Here is a 9,654-nt window from a genome sequence, read left to right as displayed (position 1 = left end):
CTAATGGGCACCCCTGGTGTAGAACCTCGAGTGGAAAAGAGTCCAGGTCCTCTCGAGGACTGGTACCATGAGAGCCCAAGCAGTCTGTTGAGGCGACCCCAATGATGTCTCGTCCTAGCTTCTCGATCAACCGCAGCATCTCGATCTGTTTCCCTGCCAAAAAAGTGATATTCCACATCCCGAGAGCCAGCTTCTGTAGCACCGCCAAGGTCTCTGCCTTCGGCCTCCACCAGGCTCACATTGCACCTGACCTCTTTGGCCCCTTTTACAGGTAAGAAGCACAAGAGAAGGGGAATCGGATGGACCCCGTGCCATGGGTGCAGGCCTGACCACCAGGCGTTTGCCTTTGAGCTCCACTGGGGAGGGGAAAACATAATCCACTTTTTATCATCGTCATAGCAGTCTTTAAGCCGAGCTTTGTTTGGCCCTACGCCGAGAACCTGTTTGCCATGGGTGACCCTGCCACGGGCAGAAAGCCCCATGCAGACAACTGGGATCACAGGGCCATTCAAACCTCTCCGCCTTGAGGCGTAAAGTTGAATTAATTTTTCAAAATGTTTGCCTTCCTCTGATATTTACTGTATTGATGTTATCTTCGGATTTCCACAATTATTTGCATCGAAGCAGTTCAGCATCGAGTTAAATACATTCCATACCTCTCATATTCACTCTGTTGCAACACAACACCAGAAGCTGTGAAATGCTTTTCTACATTCTTATTCTCTCTTGTTTGGTTGCATTGTTCCAAAGAATAGATTTTTTTTTTTTGAAGAACACATTTGAATAACCTTTCTCTGTCAGCGATTCAGTCCTTTTTTTGCGATGTGACTCAAAAGCCTGAAGCATAAATTCTTTTAAAGTCTGAACTCGTGTTCAAATGAGCACCGCTTTCAAAACCCCACTATCCTGCTGTTGATTTGCCCTTGTAAAAGTGTGCTCGCGTGCACAGTGCACACACACACACACACACACACACATTCCTGCACTTGCTGCACAGTGAGGACCGAGTAAAAAGGCCTACAAAGCGAGGACCACCCTTTCTGCTTGAAAAAGAAATGAAAAAGACACATTTCTAGACACAGGAGGGCGCCCTTAGGCAATACATTCCTTTAGATTAAATAAAACACCAAAGGTTAAGAAAAAGTTTTTAACTAGATAAGTGAGGACCGGGCACTGGCCATGCGTTCTTAATGATTTTGAAGTAGATTAGGTGCCGTTCACCTTACTAAACATTTAATGATGTAAATTTATAATCAGATATATTATTTTTAAACAGTTTATCACCATTAACAGGGTACTGTCATTTATTTAGTTTTATTTAGTTCTGATATTTGTGTGTTCAATACGCCACATGTTTGCACTGTGGCTGAGAGAGGAAAGTATTTTAATCTGTGCTGTACATTACACAGAGAGCATATTTGACAATAAAAGCTGACTTGACTTTATGATTTATTTTTGACAAACAAAAGTACTCTTATTCAAAACTTACAAGAACACCTGAAAAACTTCAACCTTCAAAACGCACACTAAAAAAACTTGCTGCGCCACAACCTGACACATGAACCCACATATACCCTACCAAATAACTGTGCTTTCAAACTCTTATCCTTTTCTCCCCTCTCTCTCATCCCATTCCCTCTCTCCCTTCATTTATCTCCCCCCTATGTCTCTCCCTCTCTCTATCTTTCATCTTCATGCTTTTTTCCCAATTACATATCTTTTAATAATTTCATTGTGGAATATCTCTCCATGTGCGGTCTTCAAGGTCTGGCGATGCTTGACTACGACACTTAACGCAGTCATCTTTCCTTGGAACTTTCTTTAATGCTACAAATTTTGAAAGGTGTCGAGCAATTGCTGCTCTTTCCTTTGGAGTCCGGGTCTCTTCCTTTTTTTAGTTTCCAATTCTGGAGGGAAAAAAAGAGGGTTATTAGTGGTTTAGTTGAATATAAACAGACATTCTTGAAGTTGTATTAAAATCTGAACGCTGCCTTGACTGATAACAGGACCAGAATAAAAACTATCAAAAATGCATTGATTCAAAACATGTTTTAGGCATCTAGTTTAAAGCAACTTTGTTGACTTAAAAACACCTCAGCAGCAATTTCCCTCAAGGCATGATTCATGAGTGTTATGCTCTTTACATTATTTAATAATTTTCAATATCCTTAAAATTAATGTGGGTTTTTTTGCCTAGTCTCGGCCTTTAATGTCTTGTTTATCTATGTGGGCCCCCCAATTGGGTGGCAACCACTAAAGGGTGTACTCTGACTACAGCCCAATGACGGCTAGGATAGGCTCCAGCATGCCAACTTTTGTTTTCTATTTCTGAAGCCTTCTATTGTGAAGAACGTACAGAAAAAAACAGTCTTTGCAAGTACAGTGATCCGCTAAGTAGCAAAACCCCCCCACCCTCCATATAGGTATATGAACATGTGTATGAGTATAAATATTTATAAGGCCAAATGTACTGGTATACATGCATGTTTGTAGTAATTAACAGTACTTAATGCTATATACCAATATATTTAAACATGTATAAGTTAGGTTAGGTTAGTGTATAAATAACGAAATACAGTAAACACAGTCCTGTATATGTTGCTCTATGTGACTCGCTGTTGTTTTGATTATTTTCACTGCCTCTTGAGGACCTTTTGCAGCATTTTCACTTTTTTTTAATGAATATGTTTGAAAAAATCCATGACACACAGAGGCCGCGATAAATGGTAATCCAGCGGCACTGTTGGCATTCATGTTTCGAAGCTACAATCAAAGCCTGAACCACTGTGCCGATTTCAGAGCAACATATGTGGTGAATATTATCTAATACGGTATGCATTACCAGTTTTCCTTGTTTGCAGTGAAATGCATTATTTTACAATCCATTCAAATGTCAGATACCAAATATGTAACTTCTGGTTGCTGATGGTGTATTGCAGGAGTGACCAACTCATTTTTGGCACAGGCCACATTGTAGTCATGGTTTCCCTTGGAGGGCCATTATGAATTTTGGGAGACCATATACATATTTAATCACCTCCACATTACATACACCACTCATAACATATTGATGGATAACTACTTTTAAAATCAGAAGTAAAACATAATGATTGTTCTTGTGGACTTCATATGACATTTTGAGATTTTGGTTCAGACTTTAGCAAGCCTCATGGAATTCGACATGCTTTATTTGCTTTTGCAGGCCACATAAAATGATGTGGCAGGCCAAATCCGGCCCCTGGGCCTTGACTTTGACACCTGTGGTGTAGTGGTATACTCGCATGACTTGTGTGGGATCAGTTCCTGCTCAGTGATGGTGTGAATGTGAATATTTCTGGCTGCAAACATGATTTTGTTGTCGAGAGGTTCGACTGTATCTCTCTTTGGTCAGATTTTTTTTTTAATTGGATTCAATTACAATCAGTGTGTAACTGTAACCAAATTATATCATAACCCTGTAAGAGAAATTGCTATACAATAGAAATTGAAGACAATTTTACAACTGAGGAGACCACTTCAACGACTCGTCTTTCCATCTGCAAGTCACAGTGACTTGTGCTGTTTGAGTTTCTTAAATTGTTATACGGATCTATCCAACAGAAATTCATCTTACCAACTTCACTATGTTCTTTTCGAACTGCTGTCTTCTTCTTCCCAAGAGATCTGTGTCCAGTCTTTTTGTCCTCTTCATCTAAGAAAGTTGGCATGTTAGTATAATGGTAATGAAACTTTGAGTTGTGTTGACGATGCACTGACTCACCGCTGTCTTCAACATCATCGTCGTCATGTGTAAGTGTTGCAATCCTCTTTCGTTTGGTGGCGCTCCCTGATGTTGATGGTTGTTCTTGGCCATGTGTGAAAGATGCGTCATAGACTGTAAATAATAATAATAATATACTTTGGGTGAATATGCTTTGATGATACACATTTGTAATTCCTGATATATTGGAATGTACAAAAAACAATCAGGACTTGGAGCGGGGGTGTCAAACATACGGCCGGCGGGCGGTTACCGTCCGACAAGCAGGTTTGATCAGGCCCGCAGGATCATTTAAAAGTGAAAAAAATGCAGAAAAGACATGGAACGAAAATTTTGAATAACATGCAATTCATGGAGTATCCGCTAGGGGACACACCGTTTTGATCAGAGTAGAAAGACACATTGTTTTGAGAAGAAGACAACAGCAGTCTAAGTCTGTCACTGAGACGGACGGACCCAAAACAGCAGATGCTATCAAGGACATTTGAATTAATTGTTCTTTAAACATTTAATGGCACTCTCTTTAGTTTGTAAGGTATAGGCAGGGATTACATTTATAATTTATATGCACAAGGCTTAAAAATTCCTTTCTTCACAAATCTCCTTTAATCTAAAAGTGCATCACTGTATTTTTCAACACCAATTACTTGTTTAGTGCCCTTGTACAATCAGTTGCGATGCATATATGTGAATGATAAAAGTCAATCGCACATTTGTCTAAGGAAATCTAAGGTGCTTCATGAAATGTTTTGTAAAAAGATATGTTCATTAAATTTCTACATTTCCGAATGTTCTTGTGCTTCTTTATAGCAGAGTACGGTATAATTTTAATGGCTCGGCCCACTTAACATCTACCGAGGCCAATGTGGCCTGAGTTTGACAGAGTGAAATGAGTTTGACACCCCTGACTTAGAGTAAGAAAAAAAATCTTACTAATGCCAGGTCTGTAACATGTCACTTGTGCTAATGTTAGAGACTCACCCAATCCATGTCTTCCCAACATTGTCTTTTTTTTCTTGACAGTCTTCTTAACTGTCTTATGGCACACCCCTCCATCTATAAAATAATGTTTTGATAGAATCAAAGTTCTTTCCACATGCATCTCAGAAATATGCCAATAATACAGCAAAAGAGGATTCAAGTCGGACAAAAAAACATTACCGCCATATTCACTGCCAGAAACATCACTCATTTCGTCATCAGCGTCATCAGCATAATTTCTTTCTTTAATTGACTGCATCTTCGGTGGCCTTTTGTAGGTGCCTTGTAGCAAGATGATGTACTCAAATGAAATTCCTTACATCTCAGAAACATAGCAATGGTGCAGTGACAGATGGTCCAAGTCAAACTGAAAGCATCACCTGTGTTTTCAGTGTCCAAGTTGGTACTGTTACCGCCTCCATCATCTTCATCATCAGATCTCGTTGCTACAGCTGAATGTGGCACTTCTCATTCTCTGAAAGATGACATTTACACCATGTAAATATGGATGGAAGACATTCACTCTTGCTCCGAGAATGAAAGGGTTTTCTCATTTATGCAAATGGTCTGGACACAGAGAAAATGAGAGCCTTCAAGGTAAAGGAATTACTAAACATCCATCCATTTTCCAATCCGCTTTATCTTCACAAGAGTCGCAGGGCATGCTGGAGCCTATCCCAGCTGTCTTTGGGAGGTCAGCGGGGGACACCCTGAACAAGTTGCCAGCCAATTGCAGGGCACACAGAGACAACCATCTCAAACTCGCACCTGGGGACAATTTAGAGTGTTCAATCGGCCATGCATGTTATGGGAATGTGGGAGGAAACCGAAGTACTTGGAGTAAGCCCACGCAGGTATGTGGTGGGAAAAATAAGCAAACGCCACATAGGAAGACTGGGACCGGAATTGAACCCTGCACCTTTGCACTGTGAGGTCGACATGCTAACCAGCTTTAATCAGTTGTAGTTTAACGGTATTAGAACGGTATCGATCGCATGTTATCACTAACTCCCTTTTTGATTAAAAGTTCTGTCTTTGATCATTGTTTGTTACTTTTAATCCACAAGACAGATGTGTGTCAGAACAGCACACGTGTGAGGATAGTGAGAGGGAGCTGCCTGTCAAGTTGCTGCAACATTCCCCCAAATAACTCGACATACATATGTGTGTGCTTTTGTCTGCTTATTGTTATCATTGAAAAAAAGGTTCTGGTTAAAGGTGCCAGAGGCAGAGGCAACTGGGATCAATTGGTGTCTAACTAAAAATTGTTGTAACTTAGAAGTAGGTCATTTGGTCAAAACTAGGTCTAATGTTTGAATGTGATTAATTTGAAATGATTCAAGGTTTCTATATTAATTTCAAGCATAAACTCTAGAGCATATATTGGCATCCCTCTTCCTGCTATGACTACTAATGTTATTTTTATTACATACCATCTTGAGCTTCCTGTCGTCTCCCTGGATCTGGTCTTCTCTTTTTGCCACCTTTCAGATCTTTGGTTGAGGTGGCTGCATGTGCTCTTCCTTTTGAAATATTCACAGTCAGAAATCAGAAAACAAAATTTTACACTAAAATATGAAGGTAAAAGAAAATATGCCGATAAAGACATGCACACTGTCGTGGAAACAAAGACAGAGGGAGAAAAGAATAAATGGAAGGGGATGACTTTAAAAATATATTAATTTACATACCAGTGATAACAGAGTCCAGGGTTTGCAGACTCTTTCCCTTCAGCGACTCTGTCCCACGTTCCATCGCAAACAGTAGTTTGGCAATCTTGGCCACTTGGAAAGTTTTATCGGTCTGCCGATAAAACTCACAATGGGACTCTAATGTCGTGTCCCATAAAACGAGCAACTTGCTCGAGTTCCTGATTATTCAGGTCGAGAAGCTGACATAAGGTAGCAACATGCTTCCTTAATTTTGTTTACCTCAACAGTTCTGGGTTTTTGGCCTTGCTCTCTTGTGCGTATTTTCTGAGGCACGTGTCACATCCACGAAGATTGGTGGTAGTTCCTTTTTTGGCCATCATTTAACTTCTCTGTTCCTTTCGATTTCATACCTTTTTGTTTTGATTTACATTTTGCCTTGAGGGCCTTAGCTTCATGCAAATCAATGTGGTCCTTTTCTGATCCACTGCTGTTGGACGACCGGGACCCCCTCCCTTCACTGAATGCGGGTTTGTGGTCATCTCCACTTTGGGCGGATGACACAGACTCCTCTGATGATGATGATGGTGTTGACCTTGTGGAGAAGGCTCCGGAATGAGTCTCAGCACCAGGCCTCTCTTTGAGAAGAGGTGTATGTTGCCCTGATGGTTGGGCTTTACGCATTTGAGCCTACACATCAGGGCAGAAGAGGGAAAAACAGGGAAAATTGTTAATTTTGTAGACAACTGAGATGGTGAAAAAGAGTTTTATGCTAGATCTCGGAAATTCTGTACAAAGTTTATCTGTCTTTGCCAATGTTTTCAACACTTGTCTTCCAACTTGCATCCATGAAAATACGACAATGTTTTGTCGTCACACATTTTCACAGGATGGAAAGTAGACCAGATGGAACTAAAACCGCCATTAATAAAACAAAGTATGAGTTAATCAGCATGCATTTTCTAGTATCATGGAAAAGAGACAAATAATATAATTTATTAAATTAAAAACTGGGCAAAAATCTATGGACATTTTAGTTGACAGGCAGAAAAAAAGAGTAAAATGAATATGATTATGTAAATTAAATCAAAATATGATAGCAATAAATAAAATGGTACAGAGTAGTATTTGAACCTGTGATGATAAAACTCATGTTGGATACACGCTTCGGATGCTCTGTGAAATTAAGCAACTGGCATTTAAAAACACAGTAAAGCAGCTCGCGTTGGCCTGCAAACCCGCCTCATTCATTCGGTATTTAATTTAAAAAATAAAATTTTCTCGAGAAAAAATGGTTTCTGGCTAGACTAAACATGTCTAGTTTAGTATAATACAGCGAGCCAGAGCATTGGTTCATTTCTCTACTTATTTCAATTCGGTATGAGTACAGAAACTAACAATTTCTGTCTCATTTTTGCCGAAATATAAACCACATAAATTCAACGCGACGCGGCCTTGCCGTAACCGCCTGAGCGCAAGCCATGTGCGTTGTTCCTAAATTGCTGTGTTCGTAGTTTACCATTGTTTCTTCGTGTAGAAAAAAAACTACATAAAGCAGCTTTAAATTAAAACCAATTGACGGCCTAGAGTTTACAGTACGCCGCGAGTAACAAGTCCTTCGGTGCTCAGTACGCAGATTGTTACGACGACACTCGTATTCGCGGGTACCCGTCTCTCGACAAAGAAAGGGTGATTACTTACCTGAGCATTCTCATTCTGACGGTGGTGCTCCCGGTTAGGGGCGAGTCTTCTCCGTGTTTTCTCCATGTCGTTAAAAAGCCAAATGGTGATGGTTGTCCCGGTATAGAAATATAAATGGCTGGAGTGCGCCGAAAAGTATCGCGCGAAGACAACGCTCCTCCAGCCTTTGAAGCCAACCGCTTCTTAATTGATGCGAGGGGGAGAGTGGGGGGATGGGCAGAGTGGGGGGATGGGCAGAGCAGCAACTTCGGAGCGAAAACTCTACTTAAACATGATTAACCCTTTCATGGTCTTCTCACTTTAACGTTTCATATAACATAATCAGAAATTCACACAAATTCTTAAACTACATAAAGTATTGTAACAACAGTCTTCTCCGTGTTTTCTCCATGTTGTCAAAAAGCCAAATGGTGTTGGTTGTCCCGGTATAGAAATATAAATGGCTTGAGTGCGCCGAAAAGTATCGTGTGAAGACAAACCTCCTCCAGCCTTTGAAGCCAACCGCTCTTAATTGATGCGAGGGGGGAGAGCGGGGGGATGGGCAGAGCAGCAACTTCGGAGCGAAAACTCTACTTAAACATGGTTAACCCTTTCATGGTCTTCTCACTTTAACGTTTCATATAAAATAATCAGAAATTCACACAAATCCCTAAACTACATAAAGTATTGTAACAACATTTCAAAACACTTTAGTTATTAATTTATCAATCAAAGAAATTAAAACAAATAAAACACCTACACTGTGTATGCAATGCTCTGCTTCGGTTATTACAGTTTGGGATATTGTCAAAGCTGTTCCATATTTATGTTTGTCCATTTTTCCTACTTCCAAGACTACAACTTCACTTCAACAAGGTGAGCATTTAACAGTGCTGCCATTGAAACCAATATACCACGAAACTGTCAGAAGGGCTCAAGTTGTAGTTTATCAATGTAGTCATCCAATAATACTGAAATAACAACCTATATTTCCAACCTGCCTTTCCAAAAAGATGTGAAATGTTTCTTAATTTAATACAGGGGTCTCACACTCACGGGCTACAAGACGCTAATTTCAGGCCCCTCACCTTGATGTGAAACTTTGCGTCAACGAAGCGAGTCTCCACTTTGTCCCCCCCCCCCCCCCCCCCAGAAACCAAATATGTGTCACACCCTAATTACTGTCCATTGCATTCTTAAGTACTCATCAACGAGTGGGTACTTGGCCACTGACAAAGACGCAGTTGTCCTGCACAATCTCTAATGTAGACATCTTTTTTTTCAAACCAAAAGTTCATTTTTACAGTGTAGCCATGTGAAAAGCTGTTCTAAAAGGACATGCATGGATGAACAACCATCCATACTGACACTCACACCTAGGGACAATTTAGAGTGTTCTATTATTCTTTCATGCATGTTTTTGGAATGTGGGAGGAAACCAGAGTACCTGGAGAAAACCCACACAGGCCCGGGGAGAACATGCAAACTCCATACAGGGAGGCTGGAGCCAAGATTGAAGGTTATCAGAACCTAGCAAGGGGCCGGTTGCGATTTGCTGTTGTAGGAACTGATTGACTAAAGGGC

At 40.4% G+C, this 9,654-nt stretch overlaps 1 long non-coding RNA gene across 1 annotated transcript; it reads right to left on the bottom strand.

The window, feature by feature from the left end:
- Nucleotides 1-1,705: 1,705 nt before the first annotated feature.
- Nucleotides 1,706-6,555, bottom strand: LOC127596427 (uncharacterized). Its single transcript, XR_007961455.1, has 7 exons — nt 6,175-6,555; nt 5,122-5,214; nt 4,922-5,023; nt 4,742-4,816; nt 3,761-3,874; nt 3,614-3,691; nt 1,706-1,907 (listed from the first exon to the last, which is right to left on the bottom strand). It is a non-coding gene; the product is annotated as an uncharacterized LOC127596427 (long non-coding RNA).
- Between the last annotated feature and the right edge of the window lie 3,099 nt (nt 6,556-9,654).

The sequence above is a fragment of the Hippocampus zosterae genome, chromosome 2 (genome assembly GCF_025434085.1).
Source record: "Hippocampus zosterae strain Florida chromosome 2, ASM2543408v3, whole genome shotgun sequence".
Classification (NCBI taxonomy): domain Eukaryota; kingdom Metazoa; phylum Chordata; class Actinopteri; order Syngnathiformes; family Syngnathidae; genus Hippocampus; species Hippocampus zosterae.
This window is presented reverse-complemented; position numbering and strand designations above follow the sequence as displayed.